A 10,000-nucleotide genomic window follows, 5' to 3' on the forward strand; every position below is an offset into this window, starting at 1 on the left:
TTTCATTTATTCACATTTATTTTGCTGTGTTATTTATTTATTTATTCATATTTATTAATTTTTTTTCAAGGACGGTCATTCAGACTATCAGTTTTGCTTTTCTTGTTACCTGTTCATCTTATTTTCAAGGTGCAAGATCATTTCATTCATTATTTATATTTATTTACTTATTCATCTTATTTTTTTATTTTTATTTATTTATTTTTTTTCCTCTCGCTCTCTCCGGCGCTTGTTCGTTCAATTCCTATCGCCGGCTGAACGAAAAGTAATGGGAGTGAATGTCAGGTTTTTGGGGGGCCAGCAATTATGGAGCATTTGATTTCATGGTCCGTTTTTTTTTTTTTTATGTTCGTTTTATTTGCAAAAGAGCGATGGAGTAAGATTACTGCAACACGTTTATTTTTTTATTTTATTTATTTATATTTTTATTGTAACCTAAGCTTTCGTTTTTTTCAGTATTTTTTCTTTTTTTGTCTGTTAGTTTGGCAGTCATTTATTTTGTTTGTTATTTTGGGAGATTGTCAGTCACTCAGTCAGGCAGGAAGACAGACAGTTAGTCGGTAAGTCAGTCAGTTTGTTAATCATTTAGTCAGTCAGTCTGTTAGTTTCTTTGTCAGTCAGTCAGTTTGTTAATAAGCCAATCAGTCAGTCAGTCAGTCAGTCATTCAGTCAGTCAGTCAGTCAGTCAGTCAGTTAATCAGTCAGTCAGTCAGCCAGTCAGTCGGTCAGTCAGTCAGTCAGTCGGTCAGTCAGTTAATCAGTCAGTCAGTCAGTCAGTCAGTCAGTCAGTCAGTCAGTTAATCAGTCAGTCAGTCAGTCAGTCAGTCAGTCAGTCAGTCAGTTAATCAGTCAGTCAGTCAGTCAATCAGTCAATCAGTCAGCCAGTCAGTCAGTCAGTCAGTCAGTCAGTCAGTCAGTCAGTCAGTCAATCAGTCAGTCAGTTAATCAGTCAGTCAGTCAGTCAATCAGACAATCAGTCAGCCAGTCAGTCAGTCAATCAGTCAGTCAGTCAGTCGGTCAATCAATCAATCAGTCAGTCAGTCATCTTAGGGCTTGATATGTTGTTTAGATTACATTATATTTTGTTCCCCATGTTTCACGTCTTCAGGTGTGCAATACAGGTGTAAGCGCAGGTGTGTGCTGGGATACTTAGATGGCCAGGTATATAAGTTAATTGACACCATTTACTTACAATGAGCCAATAAGTGTAAGTGGCTCTCTCTCTCTCTCTCTCTCTCTCTCTCTCTCTCTCTCTCTCTCTCTCTCTCTCTCTCTCTCTCTCTCTCTCTCTCTCTCTCTCTCTCTCTCTCTCTCTCTCTCTCTCTCTCCCTCCTTCCATCCGACTCTTATCTCTTCTTATTTCCTCTTTCCTCTCCTTCCCTCACTCACTCTTCTCTCCTCTCTCCTCTTTCTTCCTTATCACCTCTTGCCCTTCCTGTTCCTCGTTTCTGGAGGAGGAGGAAGAAGAGGAGAAGAAGGAGGAGCAGCGAAACAAGACGAAAGATAATGATGATGAAGAATAACAGAAAGACAGTGATGCACGTAAGAAAATAATGAAAGGAGGAAGAGGAGGAGGAAGAGAGGAAGAAGAAGGAGAGAAACAAGAAGGAAGATAAAGATAGTGGCGATGAAAGGGAAACTGATGATGGTGTCACTGATATTTAAAGAAGGAGAGTCGGAAAGATGAAAAAAAAATGAGAGATGAAAAAAAAATGAGAGATGAAAAAGCTAGAAGAGGAAGAAGAAGAAGGAGGAGAGAAATGAGAGAAAAGATATTGATGGTGATAATCAAGATGAAGAGAGAAAGGAGGAGGAGGAGGAGGGAAAAAATGACATTGATGTATATAAAGAAGAGGCAAAGAGGAAGACAAGAAGAAAAAAACATTGCAAGATGAAGATGAAAGAAGAGGAAGAGGAGAAGAAGGAGGAGGAGGAGGAGGAGATGAAAAAGATAGAGGAGGAGGAGAACGAAGAAGTAATTTAATTTTTGTTATCTATTCGCATATCTTCAAGTCGAGCCTCCTAGCAAACTTAATTTCTCTTCAGGTGTGGAAAGCAGGTGTGTGTGTGTGTGTGTGTGTGTGTGTGTGTGTGTGTGTGTGTGTGTGTGTGTGTGTGTGTGGAGAGCGAGGTATGATGTGTGTAGGTGTCTGACTGACTGACTGACTGACTTCCCACACACACACACACACACACACACACACACACACACACACACACACACACACACACACACACACACACACACACACACACACACACACACACACACACACACACACACACACACACACACACACACACACGAGCACCTCTGTTATTACTTACATTCATCTCGTGTGTGTGTGTGTGTGTGTGTGTGTGTGTGTGTGTGTGTGTGTGTGTGTGTGTGCGCAGAAAAGTTATAGAAAGTTATTTTTAGCGTGGAGTGGAGAGGAATGCCCGCCATGACAGAGGAAAATCAACATGGCGTCTCCTCCTCCTCCTCCTCCTCCTCCTCCTCCTCCAGCAGTCGCCACACTCCTCCTCCACGGTGGTAACTTAGTAATTAGGTTTCATTATGGACGGGAAGAGGAAGAGGAAAAGGAAGAGGAAGAAGTGGATGGAAGACAGTGGATAAGTGGAAGGATTGGATGGCCGTGTGGATGTGAAGAGGAAGAGGAGGAAGAAGGGGAGGAGGAAGAGGAGGAGGAGGGACATTCGTGTGTTATTTTGGTGTACAAGAGGAAGGAGATGAGAAGGAGGAGGAGGAAGAAGAGGAGGAGGAGGAGGAGGAGCATGGTCGCAGGTCACGTGGATTTAAGAGGTCATCTCCATCACAAAGGTCAGTTAATAACAACAACAACAACAACAACAACAACAATTATAAAACTGAAATAGAAATGAAATCCTAAAAAAAACATCTTATTTATTTATTTATCCACTTGTTTATCTTTTTATACCTACTCGCCTCTATTTATTAATGTATTTCTTTATTTATTCATTCATTTATTTATTTATTTATTTATCTTTATTTATTTAGTCATCTTTATTTACCCTCCTTGGATTATCACGTTTATACTTGTGTCTTGTTTGTTTGCCTTCAAGAGTGGTGAGGGTGAGAGGTCAGCTAGAGGAGAGAGGGAGAGGGAGAGGGAGAGGGAGAGGGAGAGGGATATAGCCACAGACCCTCCCTTGTCTGGCACTTACAACTGGCATCTCCCTCTGCCAGACGCCCCTCTCCCCTCACTCTTCCTCCTCCTCTCCCATCTCTCTCTCCCTCCTCTCTTATCCTTTCTTCCCTTTCCTTCTCTTATTCTCACTCTCTCTCCGTTTTCTATTGGTCTTATCCTCTTTCTTGTTTTTGTTTCTCTCTCTCTGTCTCTCTCTCTCTCTCTCTCTCTCTCTCTCTCTCTCTCTCTCTCTCTCTCTCTCTCTCTCTCTCTCTCTCTCTCTCTCTCTCTCTCTTGTATCTTTGTCTTCTCCCTTTCGCTTTTTTTTTCTTTTCTTTTTATCTCTGTTTTCTGTTTATCGTATCTTCTTTCGTTCTTCATCCGTCTCTCTCTCTCTCTCTCTCTCTCTCTCTCTCTCTCTCTCTCTCTCTCTCTCTCTCTCTCTCTCTCTCTCTCTCTCTCTCTCTCTCTCTCTCTCAATATATTTATTTTTCTATTACCATTTTCCTTTCCTCCTCCTCCTCCTCCTCCTCCTCCTCCTCTTCATATTTTTCCCTTTCCTCTCTCCCCTACTTTTTTTTTCCACCTTTCATCCCGCTTCCTCCTCCTCCTCCTCCTCCTCCTCCTCCTCCTCCTCCTCCTCCTCCTCCTCCTCCTCCTCCTCCTCCTCCTCCTCCTCGGTCACGCCGCCCAGCATACAAGGGTGAGCTTTTAACCCTTTGGACACCCTCTTCCTCTTCCTCCTCCTCCTCTTCCTCCTCCTCCACTTCCTTCCTCCTTTATCGCCTTCGTCTCCTGTCCTCTTCATCTTGTGGTTTTCGTTTTTTCCTTTTTCCTTTTTCTCCTTTTTCCTTCTTGTCTTTTTTTCCTCTCCTAAATCCTTCTTCTTTTCCTTTTCTTCCCTTTCTCTATTTTTCTTTCCTTCCTTTTACTTGTTTTTCATCTTTTTTCACTTTCTCTTTTCTCACGTCCATCTGTTTTTTTTTTTTTGTGTGTTTTCTTCATTTTTCTTTTATTCAATCTTTTCGTGTGTTCGTTTTTCTTTTATTCATTATTGTATTCATTCTCTTTCTTGTATTCCTTATTATTCTCGTCTTTTTTTTGTTTTATCCACCTTTATTTCTCTTATTCCCGTGTCTTTTCATTTTTTTTCCTCCTCCACGTTCTTTCCTCTTCCTTCTCTTATTCCTTTTATTTACTTCTTCTTGTATTCATCTCTTTTATTTCATTTTTTTTTCTGTTCCTATACTCTTTCTTCCTCCTCCTCTTCCTCCTCCTCCTTCTCCTGTTGCCTTTTTTTCACTTTCTTTCCCACGTTCTTTCCTCTTCCTTCTCCTATTCCTTTTATTTACCTATCCTCTTATATCCATCTCTTTTATTTAACTTTTTTTATGCTTCCCATACTGTTTCCTCCTCCTCCTCCTCCTCCTCCTCCTCCTCCTCCTCCTCCTCCTCCTCCTCCTCCTCCTCCTCCTCCTCCTCTTATTGGTATGTTTTTTTTTCGCTTTCTCTTCCACGTTCTCTCCCCCTCCTTCTCTTCCTTCTTCTATTTTCCTTCTTTCTTGTATTCATCTCTTTACTTATTTTTTTTCTGTTTCCTTTACTCTTTCTCCTCCTCCTCCTCCTCCTCCTCCTCCTCCTCCTCCTCCTCCTCCTCTTTATCTTGTTGCCATGTTTTTTTTTCACTTCTTTCTCTCACATTCTTTCCTCCTCCTCCTCTTCCTTTTTATATTTACTTCTTCTTTTATTTTTTTCTGCCTCCCATACTCTTTCCTCCTCCTCCTCCTCCTCCTCCTCCTAGGATATAGGGAAGTCTTATGGATGAACGGAATGTGTAGTATATATAGGGCATTATATGGGCAGTTTCCCTTATAGTCTATGGCACAAGTAATGTTCAGTGTTGCGTGAATGTGTGTGTGTGTGTGGGGGGGGTTGTATGGGGGGTTTGATTCATAGAAAATCCTCCTCTTTCGTTATTTGGTGTGAAGATTACTCTCTCTCTCTCTCTCTCTCTCTCTCTCTCTCTCTCTCTCTCTCTCTCTCTCTCTCTCTCTCTCTCTCTCTCTCTCTCTCTCTCTCTCTCTCTCTCTCTCTCTCTCTCTCTCAGGTCACGTCGCGGGCCCTGACGGACGATCACAAGGGGCGCCGCGCGAGAGACCAGAAGTTATGTGGCGCAGAATGGGAGAAAATTTATTTGCCCTGCGATGGACTGGCTGTTAGTTCGGGGGTAGAGGGGGTGAGGGGGGCAGTGGTGAGAGGAGGAAATGAAGAGGGGAGAGGTTGGGAGAGGGCGCGAGGGGAGAGGAGGTGCGAGGATCGTGCAGGAAATAGGAGGAGGAGAAAGAGATGGAGGAGGAGGGGAGAGGAACATAGGAAATTAGTAGAGAAGGAGGTCAGAGAGAGAGAGAGAGAGAGAGAGAGAGAGAGAGAGAGAGAGAGAGAGAGAGAGAGAGAGAGAGAGACTGAAGGATGGGAGATTAAGGAAGGTCGGAGAAGAGGAGGGAGGTAAGAAAGATCGGAGGAGGAGAGGAGGGAAGAGAAGAGAGAAGGAAGGAGTGTGAGAGGTTTAAGATACGTAGGATAAGAGAAAGAAGGGAAGAAAGAGAGAATAGGAGGAAAGAGTGGTATTAAACTAAAGAGACAAGAGGGAAAAAAAAAGAGAGGTAAATGTGAGAGTGGGATAAAGAGATGAGAGGAGAGGGAGAGAGTGAGAGGCGGGAAGATTAAAGAGAGAGCAAGGGAGAGAGAGAGAGAGAGAGAGAGAGAGAGAGAGAGAGAGAGAGAGAGAGAGAGAGAGAGAGAGAGAGAGAGAGAGAGAGAGTAATCAGGATTTCTACATTGACCTTAAGCTGTCATCACTTCACCGTACATGTTGCAGTAGCTCTCTCCACTCTCTCTCTCTCTCTCTCTCTCTCTCTCTCTCTCTCTCTCTCTCTCTCTCTCTCTCTCTCTCTCTCTCTCTCTCCCTGCACGCCTGCCACGCCTCTCTCAGTCTCTCCCTTCCTCTCCCTCTGGACACGCACTCTATAACTTCTGACATGTCCCACGCCTCCTCTCCCTCCTCTTCCTCCTCTCTCTTTTTCCCTTCTTCATCTTTATTTTTCCTCTTCCATACACGCCCACACTTCCTCTCCCTCCCTCTCACTTTCTTCTCTCCCTCTTCCTTCACTTCTCACGCCTCCTCTCCTATCTTTTCCTCCATTAACGAACCATTCTCTCCTCCCCCATGAAACTCCTCTCGCTCCTCTCACTCTCTCCTCTCCCTTCTTTCCCTCCAACTCTCCCACGCCCTCTCCTTCACTCCCACCCCACACACGCCCATTTTCTATCTCTCACCTCTCCCACGTCTTGATTGCATGCCCTCCCACTTCACTCACTCTCTCTCTCTCTCTCTCTCTCTCTCTCTCTCTCTCTCTCTCTCTCTCTCTCTCTCTCTCTCTCTCTCTCTCTCTCTCTCTCTCACTGCGGTACATCTTCTTTAAACTGCATCATTATCACAGTTTATAATGAGATAATGAGGGTTACACCTGCTCTACTCAGACACCTGTTGGGAGAGGGAGGGCGAGAAGATTAATTAGGTTGTTTGTCACCTGTCTGGGTATTAACCTTATTTGGTAAAGTGCTTGTTAGGTTAGGTAGAATTGAGTTGAGTTGCGTTCGGTTAAGTTAGGTTGGGTTAGGTTGGTTGGGTTAGATTAGATTGGGTTAGGTTAGGTTAGGATGGAAGTTAGGTTAGGATAAAGTCTAGTTAGTTTATGTTAGGTCATGGTAGATTAAGTTAGGTTAGGTTAGGCTAAGAAAGGGTTAGGTTAGGTTGAGTTACTTTAGGTTAAGTTAGATGGAGGTAGACAGATGCTTTGTGTGTGTGTGTGTGTGTGTGTGTGTGTGTGTGTGTGTGAAGCAGTCAACTTGCATGTCAATATTTACAGACGGGATGGTGCTGGTGGTGGAGGATCTGTGTGTGTGTGTGTGTGTGTGTGTGTGTGTGTGTGTGTGTGTGTGTGTGTGTGTGTGTGTGTGTGTGTGTGCTCAGTTCAGACTCTGCGTCGCCCTCAGTCAAGGTTAGGTAGCCTCCTCGTCTGCATCCTGAAGTGTCCCTGGATCTGCATAGCGCGCCTCTCTCTCCTCCTCCCCCCTCTCTCATCTCATTGCTCTCACCCATTTAATACTCCCCATTACCCTTCACCATATGCACAGCTCTTGTAATGGGGATGATACTCTGTTTACTACTACTACTACTACTACTACTACTACTACTACTACTACTACTACTACTGCTGCTGCTGCTGCTGCTGCTGCTGCTTTACATAAAAATAGCTATAGAACATTTATGACTTCACGAAACGTCTCTCTCTCTCTCTCTCTCTCTCTCTCTCTCTCTCTCTCTCTCTCTCTCTCTCTCTCTCTCTCTCTCTCTCTCTCTCTCTCTCTCTCTGCGCCCCTTTTCCCCTTCGTCAAGCAAATCGTCGTGTCAGTGGAGGCGTATCAGACGGAGAGAGAGAGAGAGAGAGAGAGAGAGAGAGAGAGAGAGAGAGAGAGAGAGAGAGAGAGAGAGAGAGAGAGAGAGAGAGGGCTCATCCATGCGAATCACGGACAATTATCGGGTACAGCTCAAACGGAGGAACTTTTTTTAGTACCTCCTGTGTTTTTCCCCATTTTCTCAATTTTCCTCCATTTTCTATTCTCTTTAGCACTGCCAGAGAGAGAGAGAGAGAGAGAGAGAGAGAGAGAGAGAGAGAGAGAGAGAGAGAGAGAGAGATGCGTGCGTGATTGAAGTAAAGGTGACGAGATGTGGAGAGAGAGAGAGAGAGAGAGAGAGAGAGAGAGAGAGAGAGAGAGAGAGAGAGAGAGAGAGAGAGAGAGAGAGAGAGAGTTCAGCTGTTGTTCTGTAATGACTCACGAGAACAGCTGAGTCCAGTGATACGAGAGAGAGAGAGAGAGAGAGAGAGAGAGAGAGAGAGAGAGAGAGAGAGAGAGAGAGAGAGAGAGAGAGAGAGAGAGAGAGAGAGAGAGATGCAGGCTGTAGTGTGTATGACTAATATTGAACTAAAGGTGTCGAGAGAGAGAGAGAGAGAGAGAGAGAGAGAGAGAGAGAGAGAGAGAGAGAGAGAGAGAGAGAGAGAGAGCGCTAAAATACACAAGGAAAACACACAAAATAAACAAACCAATAAATATTGAAAAGAGAAATACAAAATAAGTAAAAAGAAGACAAAGAGAAAAACGCAAAAAAATCATGATAAATTTAAAATGAGAAGAGGGGAGATGGCGGGAGGAGGAGGAAGAGGAGGAGGAGGAGGAGGAAGAAGAAGAGAAAGAGGAGGAGGATGCTGAGTAGGGTTTTTGGTGACTAGGCCAGATTGAGTCACCAGGGTTAGTCCTCCTCCTCCTCCTCCTCCTCCTCCTCCTCCTCCTCCTCCTCCTCCTCCTCCTCCTCCTCCTTTTTACTGTCCTTCCATCTTTTATGTTTTTTTTTTTAGCTTTCTTCTTTCTTTCCCTCCTTCCTTCGTTCCTTCCTCTTCCTTTTTTTAACTCCTCCTCTTCCTCCTCATTTTTATTCCTCTTCCTCCTTTTTATTCCTCCTCTTCCTCTTTATAATTTTTCCCTCTTCGTCTTTTGGCGCTTTACGTTGTATCATTCTTTTCCCTCCTTTTTCTGCCTGTGTTTGCTCTCTCTCTCTCTCTCTCTCTCTCTCTCTCTCTCTCTCTCTCTCTCTCTCTCTCTCTCTCTCTCTCTCTCTCTCTCTCTCTCTCTCTCTCTCTCTCATTACCGTTACCAGCAGCGAGATTTTAAATTTTAAAGGTCTCTTCCCTCCTGTGACGGGTGGAGAAGGACGAGGAAGAGGAGGAAGAGGAGGAGAAGGAGGAGGAGAAGGAGGAGGAGGTGGTGGTGAGGGGGAGACTGGAGAGTGAGAGGAGTGACCATCAACAGAATACCCCTTCCTTATCCTCCCCTTCACTTGTCATCTCCCCTCTCCCCCCGCTCCTCTCCCTCTCCCCCCCATATATTTCCAGGGTTTGTTATAGAATTAACGGAAGGAGTGGAGAGAGGGAGAGGGAGAGGGTAAGAGTGGAGAGTGGGAGAGGCGCCATATTAGTAGAATTCTCTAACGCTCTCACAAGCAAGAGATTCTCGGCTTTATAGACTCCTCCTCCTCCTCCTCCTCCTCCTCCTCCTCCTCCTCCTCCTCCTCCTCCTCCTCCTCCTCCTCCTCCTCCTCCTCCTCCTCCTCCTCCTCCTGCTCCTGCTCCCCCTCTCGCTCGTTTATTTATTTTATTATTATTATTATTATATTCTATTTTAATGTTTTTCTTCTCTCTGTTTCATTTCTGTTTAGTTTTACGACCTGATTCACTGACTGAATGACTCTCTCTCTCTCTCTCTCTCTCTCTCTCTCTCTCTCTCTCTCTCTCTCTCTCTCTCTCTCTCTCTCTCTCTCGATTCTTGATATTTATTATTGTTTGTTGTTGTTGTTATTGTTATTATTGTTGTTGTTGTTGTTTTTAATTACTACTACTACTACTACTACTACTACTACTACTACTACTACTACTACTACTACTACTACTACTACTACTACTACTACTATGTTGTTATTTTTACCCTTCCCTCCTCACTCCTCCCCTTCTTTACCCTCCCCTCCCCTCCCCTATCCACCCTTCCCCATCCCTTCCATCCCCTCCCAACCCTACCCTAACTTACCCTACTCTAACCAAACCCTTCCCTAATCTTCCCTACCCTACCCTACCCTACCCTAACCGAACCCTTCCCTACCCAGCCCTTCCCCTTCCTTCCCGTGCAACACCAGTCAACGAGCTCTGGAAGTTATAAATATGCAATACGTAGGATGC

The 10,000-nt window shown here is 44.4% G+C and overlaps 1 protein-coding gene across 1 annotated transcript in view; it reads left to right on the top strand.

The window, feature by feature from the left end:
- LOC135114750 (membrane-associated guanylate kinase, WW and PDZ domain-containing protein 2-like) overlaps positions 1-10,000 on the top strand; it is a 106,715-nt gene that overhangs the window by 73,795 nt on the left and 22,920 nt on the right. The window lies entirely within an intron of this gene.

Source organism: Scylla paramamosain, chromosome 28 (genome assembly GCF_035594125.1).
Source record: "Scylla paramamosain isolate STU-SP2022 chromosome 28, ASM3559412v1, whole genome shotgun sequence".
NCBI classification, from domain to species: Eukaryota; Metazoa; Arthropoda; class Malacostraca; order Decapoda; family Portunidae; genus Scylla; species Scylla paramamosain.